The sequence below is a fragment of the Tupaia chinensis genome, unplaced genomic scaffold (assembly GCF_000334495.1).
Source record: "Tupaia chinensis unplaced genomic scaffold, TupChi_1.0 Scaffold000211_1, whole genome shotgun sequence".
Classification (NCBI taxonomy): Eukaryota; Metazoa; Chordata; class Mammalia; order Scandentia; family Tupaiidae; genus Tupaia; species Tupaia belangeri.
The window spans coordinates 2,812,004-2,822,228 of NW_006159686.1; the positions used below are offsets into that span (position 1 = coordinate 2,812,004).

Here is a 10,225-nt window from a genome sequence, read left to right on the forward strand (position 1 = left end):
GCATCATCTTCATATGGCTTTATCTGGAAGTCTATGTCTTCTACTTTCCCCTCGCAGAAGGCACCCATCATTGTATTTGAGGCACACGTTAATCTAGGATGATCTCATAGAGAGCTTCAGCTTAATTACATCTGCACTGACACTCCAAATAAGGTCATATTCTGAAGCTTTGGGCTGACACATCATTTGGTGGTGGTGGGTGTGTTCGGTACAGTATAAGCTTGAAAGATTTATAGGTTCATTTTGATTTCTTTCTCACAGACATAGTCAGAAGGTCTGAGTAGTTGACTGTGAAAAGTCTTCTGGGAGCTGCCATTCAGAAGGGAGTTCCTCTCCTGGAACTGCAGCCCCCTGTCTATCATGGTGGTGCACTCCTCCGAGGGGAGTATAATGTCAACAGGGTTCTCCCAAAGCTCCACCTCATTCCCCAGCCAGACCCAATCGTGGGAATGGGGGATGTTGCCTTGCTCGCTCATGGCAAACTTTTTTTGTCTGTATTTCCAAACAAACACCACACAGTTGATCAAGAAGACCAGAATAGCCAGGCATAAGACACAGAGTAGGGTGTACATGCCAATCTCCAAGTCTGTTAACCCCTAGAGGTCATTGTAAGGTCACTAGGATTATTGGGTTCTGGTAACTTCCCCTGAGTAGGGAAGCTTGTGAAGGTGTCTGGACCTTTTTGAGTAGCTTCTCACCCTTTTCTCCCACGGGAGACTGCAGGGTTGTGCTTCTGTTGGTGCTTTCCTCTTGGCCAACAGAAGCACCATGTTGGAACCACTCCTGAACAGCCCTCTCCTGGTTTCCTTCACATTCTATGGAATTGCCCAGATGGTCTTTATATTCCCGATTGATGCCCTTGATGTCGTCGGTGCCTCCTTGGTGCTCATCAATACCAGGCTCAGATTTGATCTTGACATTTCCTTTAACCACAGCAAGAACTTCCTTTACCCACAGCAAGAACTCTCTTCCTCTTGGTCTTCTGGCAAGGTTTACTAATCATCATCTCTAACTTCATCAAGGGCCCTTGGCCTTCACCTTCTGCAACTACCACTGGCCATTTGGACTCAAGGTTTGCCTGGACAGACATCACCATTTCATCCAACGATGAGACCGTAACTGAAAAATCCTTGGGGTCACAAATGTCTAAAGGTGTCACCAAACCATCACTGAACAAACCCCAGGAAGTGATTCATGTTTCCTAATGAAAATAGAACCAAAATATAATGTTATCATTGGGTCCTTCCGTAAACGATTTGTAAACATGTACAGCAAGGCAATACCTCTAAAACATATTTTCAATATACAGACTGAGACGAATTAACGCCACATTAAGAAATCTGGAACTGCCTCTCACATTGGACTGGCATAAATAACATGCTGCAGCCTGGTGGGGTGAGGAACAAACCGTGCAGCTTAACGAACGCAGTCATGTGTATATTAACTGATTGAATGTCGTATAACAGAATTTGACTTTGACGTTTCCAAAAAGAGTTTGAAAGATCACGTGGTGCCACTGAATCAATTTCAGGTGCAGCTAATCAGGCTGCTGCTCAATGTACAACCACGTCAGGCATCCTTTATCAGGAAGACACGCTCGTGTGGGGAGTCTGGGAAAAGATGCATGATGGGCTTTGGCACGCTTCAAAGACACAATGACCTTGGGACATTTAAACGGACTTGCTGCAAGCTGAAAGATGAAGCAGAGGTTTCGAGTTGCCAATAATTCATATAAACTATCAGACACTGGGTGTTGTACTTGTTTAAATCGCGGAAATGGAATTTTCAAGTATCAAATATCATTTGTTTTAGAAAGGTGAAAATATGTGATTCTTTGATTAGGGTCTAGCAATAGTCTTTCTTGTACAGATTAGACCACTTTAAAAAAAAACATGGTGTTTTGGGGCCAACAGGTGGCATGGTGATTAAGGTGCTGGACTATCACATGACTAATCACAGTTTGAGCTCTGGATCCAGCAGATTGAAAATCACGCCATTTGTATGTGTGTGCAGGCCCCAAATCCCAAGAAGAGAATGGAGGAAAAGGGATTGCGGTATAGCCATCCCCCCAGGAGGTGATTTCTCACTTTACCTTCCTCTGTCTCTTTCCAGTGAGCACATACACATGATGGCAATCCTAAAAGAAAAAAAAAAAAAGTGGTAATTCAATGTTTGAATGTGTGGACCATGGGTAAAAGCATTTAAGAGAGGGGCCAGCAGGTAGCATAGTGGTTAAGGCACTAACTCCCATATGGGCAACTGCGATTTGAGTCCCAGACCTGGTGGCTTGAAACTCATACCAGGTGCATGTGCATGCGTGCTCAAAATCCTGAGAGGAAAATGGAGGAGAAGGGATTGCAGTGTGGTCATTCCTCCTGGTGGGTGATTTCTCCCTTTCTCTCTCTCTGTCTCTTTCTGTGTCTCTGGTGAGTGCACATGTCCTAAAATATAAATAAATAAATAAATAAATAAAATAAATAAAAATCATAAAAAATAAAAATATGAGGTAAACATATCTAATATCTTGGTCACTGAGTACCGTTCCCAGACAGGACAGCCTGGACACACAACAGGAATGCGCTCCAAGAATCACCAGTCCTAGCTCTGAGTGCCCCCACAGATCTCCCCTGCAGGATTCAGCAACTGAGAGAAGTTGTCTCCACTGACCAGGGACCCAGGGCCTCTGGGACTCTCACCTGTTGTGGGGATTGAAGAACATCCTGAGCAGTCACCGTGGAGACGATGGCCCTCCTGTCTGCTCTGTGAGGCTGCAGGGACAGAGACACGCCAGCCACGAGCTGCACGCCCAGCTCTGCAATGGTGACTCGGTCATCCAGGACGATCACTGTCTTCTCAGCCAGGATGGAGTCAGAGAGAGGCGAGAGGACCTGGAAGGTGAGTGAGGAAGCTTGTGTCTCTGCCCACGTAACCACCCTAACCTCTTCACCGACGTCCCACCACTGCATGCTCCTAGTTCTCTGACATGGATGGAAGATGTTTAGGAGAGTGCTATGCTGTCTTCAGACTCTTCAAACTTTGTAGACTCCAAGACCCACAAAGTGGAATGATTGGATTTCATTGCTAGAAAATAAGGTGCCTTTCCAGGTTGCCCTGGTTTCTGTCAAGGATGCGCAGATGGTGAGCATCGCATCAGCCCTTCCTGAGCCTGAACACTGCTGCCTTTCCAGCCAGTGGGTCTTTGCTGTGTTTCATTGAGTTTTGGTGGAGAGCCCTTCTGCCCATGGGACGCTAGTTAGCCTCCCTGACCTCTGTCCGCAAGACGCTAGTAGCAACCTTGGCCCCTAGCCATGAACCAAAAATGTGTCCAGGCCTTGCCGAGTGTCTCCCGGGATTAAGAACTACTGGTTGGTGAAGAAAATCCATTTTGGGTAGCTTATTTCAATATAAATAAAATGTGAATTTTGTTTTAAAACACTGCACTACTGGTATCGGGAAAACAAGATAGCTTGCACTTTCTTTTTTAACTTAGCATCCCTGGCTAAGATGGAAAACTATTTTATCTCAATAGCATCTCTAGTTTATAGAAGTTTTCTGTGCTTCCTTCATTAAAATTCATTTCTGAATATGGGGTATGAAGATTGATGATTTCTGTGAACTGCATTTTGTTGTCATTCTGTTTTACTCACAAGCACACACATATGTAGGATTACCACATGCAAATGGAAGTCTGGAGCCATCCAGGTAAGTCTGGTGTTCGTGCAAGTGCTAAGGAGGAAATTGCAGCTGCGCCATGGTTTCTCCCGGCTTCTGGCCAGTCAGATCCTCCTGCCATAACTGAGCAACCCCAGCCCCTCCACCTTCACAGACGCCGTAAACACCGTCTCCTTCCTCTGCTCCTCTTGCTTGTCATCAGTCTCCTCGGGAGGCCTGGAGCACAAACCAACCAAAACAGAATAAACTTCCTCATTGTTAAGAAATGTAAGGCGCCCTCGTTCTTCTGACTCTGCGTGGCTGTGCAGAACGAAGAGAAAGGAGCGGGCCGCTGCTCAGGCAGGTGCCTGTCAGCTCATTCACAGGCAGCAGCTTCAAGTCCAGGCGGAGGAGGTGGGCCACTGCATCTTCCTTTTGAGTTGTTTCTACTGAATAGAACATACAGGCACTTGGTACCGGGTCAGGAGAATGAGTCCCCAGTGCACTGAAGTGGTTCCCACATGTTGCTGTACATGAACGTCACTGGACAGCATCTAAATACCCCAACGCCTGATTTCAGCCCTCTGCAGTTAACCCAGACCATGGGGGTGGAGTCAGGATCTGGTACCTTTTAAGGAATTCTGGGGATTCCAAAGTGCAGTGAAGTGTGGGAACCACTGGTTTGAGCTCCAGATTGAAACAAACCCTGCTCTTTTGCCCTGTTCCATCCTCCCTCAGGCAGGGATGGGAGCACTCTGACCCTCCTCGCCTCACCTGCAAATGTGGAGTACTCACCTCTCCTGTCCTGTTGCAGCACCAAGAGAAATAATTTGTGTCATGTGCTTGGCATGTGAGGGGCACACGGCAGTGCCCAGCAGGGCTTTAGCACATGGTTATTAGTGATGCAAGGAGAGCTTCCAGACTCAGTCAGATTCCACGGGAAGATAGGGAAGGACACCTCCCTCGACCTTAGGAAACCAAGGAGGCTCCCCAGAGCTGTATCCTGGGCAGCAGCAGCAGGAAGCCCTGCCCCACACTCACAGTACAGGGCCTCGATGGCGCTGCCTCAGTGATTGTCATCAACACTGGGGAGCCTCGATTGGGCTGCAGGAAATGGGGTGTTGGTCATGGGGTTAAGCGACAGCTAGCTCAGTCTCAGCATCTGAGCTCTTACCACTTATGCAAGAAACTCCTGGGTCCTCAAATGATTTGCCTATAGAATGGTAATCAACTAGTCTAATTCCATTATTTTATTTTATTTTTTAGTTTGCTTTAGGGCTCCTGTTCTTGCTGAAGAGCGACAGAGAGAAGGAGAGGGAAAGAAAGTGATGACCCAGGGGACGGCCACACTGCAGTCCCTTCTCTCCACTCTCCTCCTGGGATTTTGAGCATGCATGCACATGTGCCCAGTGTGATTTTCAAGCCACCAGTCAAGGACTTGCACCATGGAGTTGGCTGTGTGGGGTGCAGCTGCCTTAACCTCCATGCCCTCAGCTGGTCCACAGCTTGTCTAATTCTTACAAGGCAAATGCTATTGCTTTTTGCCTTATAAGATTGTGGTAAGGATTAGACTAGTCGATCCATGCAAAATGTTGCGTGGAGTCATCTCTGGAATGACATCAGCTCCTGGGAAGACATTACTACGATTACCTCTGCTTTCATTCCCTAGTGCACCCAGTGTCTAGCCGTGGAACCCTCCTCATCACCCACTGCCTCTCAGAGGGCAAAGCAGGACTCCGTTCTTGTTCCTCTTTTTTAAATGCAATCATCTGCCAAACAGGGAGATGGCAGAGTGGTCATTAGCAGCTGCTCCATCTCCTCAAATAATACCATCCACTTAAGTGGCTGTTAGACATTATGGGACAGAAACACTTTCATCTCTAATTCCCTTTCTGTTTACACAACGGGAAGGCACTTTATCTCCTCATTTCAGCTTTTCTTCTGCCTCAAAAATCAGATATTCAGCCCCAGGCTGTTATCGGCTCTCTCATTAGGCCCCCATGCTGGGGAATTCATTGCCTCAAAAATGCCTGATTTCATGAGCTGATAACTATTCCTAAAGTTAAAGCAAAACACAACAGCAAAATCACTTATTTATGATGGTATTTGGGAAAGTTTTCCTCTTTTCTTCTCCTTCTATTTCTCCCCCAGGGTATTTATGCTGTGTGTCCCTTTATAGACTTTCTGCAACGCCAGTTATAGAGGAGCTATTATAAAAGCAGATTTCTCTTTCTGGGATTTGTTTTGTGGCCACGTTAGCAACCAAGAGCTGCAAGCCCGCTGTTCTAATGTGAGCCACCTTGCTTCTCAGTCAAGTATTTGAACAACGTGAACACATGAGAGCAGGTTCTAAAGGCAGCATCTAGACCTGATCATGTGACCTTCCACACCTCCTCCACCACCCAGCACTGCCCTGACCTGCAGCACCCAGGAAGCCAGAGCTTTTCAACTGGTCAGCACGAATCCAGCCTTTCCTATGAACTCTCCTTTTAAATACTTTAAATAGATTGCTTTTCTTAAAAAAAAATATGTTTTGGGGCCAGCAGGTGGTATAGAGGTTAAGGCAGCTGGATCCCACATTGCCAACTGTGTGGTTTGAGTCAAGACCCAGCGGCTTGAAAAACACACTGGGTCATTCTTTTTCTTTCTTTTACTTTTTTCATTATTTTTCAAAAGAAGCCCCACTCCTCACATTTTCATCAAGAGTGGAAAAATTTGTCCTGAAGAAGTGGTCTTGAAAAGATGTTCAATCTATAGGAATCTGCGTTTCTTCCTGTGGTCAAAGGGCCACCTCAGGTGTGACTCTCAGCTGGGAGTCCCACTTCCTCTCTACATCCTGCCAGTGTCCACTGGCCCTACCGAAACACCCTGCTCTGGGCAGAACGTCCTGGGGTTTCCTCCACTGGTTCCCAAGGGCACAGTTCTCCCACCCTACCCCTTCCCCAGCAATCACAGCCCTTAGCTGCCTCAATGTCTGTTCATGGACGGTGTGTGTCCTCGATCGGACTCCTCTGGCCTTCACTGGACACTTTCCTAATCCCATGCTTTTCCTCTTCCAGTCACTTTTATTTTGAGCTCATTTCTTTTCAGATACATCCTCTCTTTTTGCTAAGACACTTGCCAAGTGGAAGAGATTTCACAGTTGTTGGCATTTCCTCCTTTGCCATGTCTGCGTTCCCATTGCGATTCTTCTCTTTGCATTCATGACCATAACAAGGTATCATGAATCAGTGGCTCAAACAGCCGAAAAGTGTCTCCTATGTATGTTCTGGAGACAGGAAGTCCTCGATCAAGGTGCTGCATGGCAGGCCATGGCGAGTGTTCTCTTTCTGTCTTCCCCATCGCTGTGGGCTCACATAGCCTTCCCTTGGTTTATGTGTGTGCCATCTGGCTCCAAGTTGCAGACCTACCTCATGTCATAAATACAGAGGCAATTTATTTTGCCTTTAGATAAAGGCAATTAGTGAACACAGGAGGCTACCCCAATTACCAGGTGAATTTAACATGAACTGTTTGACAGAAGGTGCCATGAAGTCTTCTTACTTGGGGTCTCATTATTTATCTGGAGAAGATGTTTGCAATAGCTGTGTTTCTTGGCTGTATGAAAGGGTGAAATTTCTTTCTCTGCTGTCTCTTACCAGATGTCTGTGATGAGCATCACGGTCTAGTTTAATGCTCATTTAAAAGTATTTCCTTTCTCTTCTATCTCTGGGCACAGCACTTCTGGGCTAGCAGGAAATTTTGTCTCTAGTTGTATTTCCCCAGCAGTTTCCATGAGGGCCAGAAGCTTTCATCTCAGAAGTATAAGAAGGGTGGCTGTTCACTTTAATTGGAGATACACAGAACGTCTTCACAACTGGATTCCCCAACACCTACTCTCATCCAACCAGCACCCCCATTAGATGCCGAGAGTGCAGAGCGCAAGTGTTTTTGGATTCTGTTTGATGGGCACCTCTATGGGAAAACCAGGAAATGCTGGTCTTTGTTCCCTAGAGAAAAAGTCCTGCCCAAATGATTTTGATTTTGTTTTCATCTATTTTTTCTGGATGTGCATAATCTAAAAAGGTATCCCTTGTCAAAATTTCAAAGCATCCTGAGCCCACATCGCAGTACAGCCATTAGCATATGCTTGTTGAAGAATGCCTTCATTTCAACATTTTCTCCCACCACATGGGGGATTTATACAGCACCGCCAGTGCGTACAAGCTTAGAAAAGTGTCCAGGCACTTCATGTCCATCAAACGGCGCCCAGATGGGACTGAGAGTCATCTGGCGAGAGCCCAGCAGATAGGGCTGCCCAGCTCCCACCCAGCTCTGAGTGCTCCCTGGGCCTGCAGAGAGCAGCTCTGCTCATCAGTGCGCCTGCACAGAGTGGGGCCACAGCTTAGGTGCTGGGTTTGCATACAAATTAGTCACATAAAAGGAAAACATTTTGGCAGGATAAGCAGGTTTCTAAAGGGTAAAATAAGAAAGGGAGCTCTGTAGACTTTTCCAACTTCTATTTAAACTACTTAGGACATTTTCTATGGGGAGAATCTTCAAAAAGATCACAAAAATGCATATCATGGGGGAAAAAACTATGCATGACCTCAAAAACTTTTGCACTAAAATATCTCATACCTTAATTCCATTTCCCACAAACTTTCTGAAGCACTCTCATCTAAAAACAAAACAAAACAAAAACAAAAAAATTATCTTGTTTCAAAAAAGTGTGAATTACCAAAAATGGAGAGTTTATCTGTGAGCTGATGGAAAAGGTATTCAGTAAATAAAAATGGTGACTTCCAAAGTACTGAGTCCACAAACATAAAACAAAAGAAAGAAAATTTGAAACATTCAAGCTGATGAGACCCAGAAGATGCAAAATATATTCCCTGTTGCCAAGAAGAGGCTGGACATTCAAATTCATGTTCTCAGTACATATTTTATTAGAGACCCAGGATCTAGCCAAATCCAAGCCTGTTATGAGGAAATGCTTGGTTCATAGGTGACGCCTTTAGCATTACAGAGGGAGTCAGTTTTGCTGGACGATGACTTCTGTCCACCTCAGTTATTGGTGGTAGAAGTTGCTGCTTATACAAGCCTTCATATGAACTGGTTGAAGAATTCTATTGCAAGCACTGAACCTGTCAATAGAAATACTCTTCATTAAGTCCTGCAGGCACACAGGGTATACACAACTCCTGCGCTCTACTCCACACTGCTGAAATTAAATGATAGGATTTTCTTATGTTATACATACACGCATATATCTCATCATCTTATCTTTACTTCCATAATATAACTCATCAATGGCAAATCAGTTCATAGTAGTTGCTCGTGAAGTTCTGTCTTGAGAAGGAATCAGGCTCAGGTGAGAGAGGTGCTAGAATCAATGGGTGATGCCTTCCTGGGACAGGCACTAGGGAGCTGTGATGGGCACGTATTTCCACTGCCAATGTGGGATACATATTCAAGTCTGATGTCCTTAGCATGTTCTGAAAGTTTTCAAATCTCACTCTGTACCTGTTCCAATCACCAGTGGTACATAGGTCATGTTTAGAAAGCATGGTCTTAAGGGACTTGTTTTTGGAAAATACATGCCCAGTTGAACTGGCTCTGCTGAAATTCTGTGGCGATGAATTATAAATCTCATTCGAAGATGTCCATATAGTAGAGACCAAGACTAAACAGAAGCCCCAGAAAGACAGCATTGTCTACACACCATGTAACTTTACTGTAACCCAACAATAACACAGCACACAATTACCTGCCCTGCACTCCAACAGGTAACTCTGTAGGTAGTAAGCTTATTTTAACCATCACAGGCTGCAGAAGCTTCTCCTGGCATTTATAAATAGAACTAGTTCTCTGACTCTCCTCCTCCCACAGTAAAACACAAAGCAAAATTACAATAATAGCTTTTAACATATAGACATCCATTCCTAGCAGTCCCCAGATAAGCTTATCAAAGTAGACCACAAACTCTGCCTTCCACAAAAGAGCCCCACATTCAGTTAAATGTCACACAGGGAGGTGGGCTGGTCCCTATTCAAAGGCCGAGAATAGCCTGCATAATGCACAGAGGTAGAGAGTTATTCAGAAACTGAGTTCAAGTCTTTTGTTTGGGCTCCAAGCACAGGGATTCTGTGTGCCAATCTGCTTACCAGCATGGACTCATTCACTGTCTTCCCAGGGGACACCGGAATACGCTGTGGCTGTCTGCTAGCTGCCTGATGCTTGGGTCATGCGTTCTTTGCTTCCTTCTCTCTCTCACATGTCATGATAATGGTGCAAACGTAGGGGGACTGGATGTCTGTGTGGCAGTAAAACGTGACACTCTGTGAGGCAGACACACATGACAAATTCTGAGTTCACATGTAGAGACCTCCTTGAGTATGCCAGTGTGTATGTGTGTGTGTGTCCATGATCAGTCACTTTCCCTCGAGTAATTACCTTGATTCCTTCAAATACCAACCCCTCGTTCTCACCTGCCAACCCCTCACACGGACTCCCTGACTCAGCCTGTGGATAGGTGGTTCTCAGAGAGGCTTGCCTTAATTTCAAGATGGCTGCAGTCCTGCTGGCCCTCACA

General features: G+C 45.6%; 1 pseudogene; it reads right to left on the minus strand.

The window, feature by feature from the left end:
- Positions 1 to 230: 230 nt before the first annotated feature.
- LOC102481521 (transmembrane protein 132B-like) lies at positions 231 to 7,309 on the minus strand (annotated as a pseudogene).
- Positions 7,310 to 10,225: the final 2,916 nt, after the last annotated feature.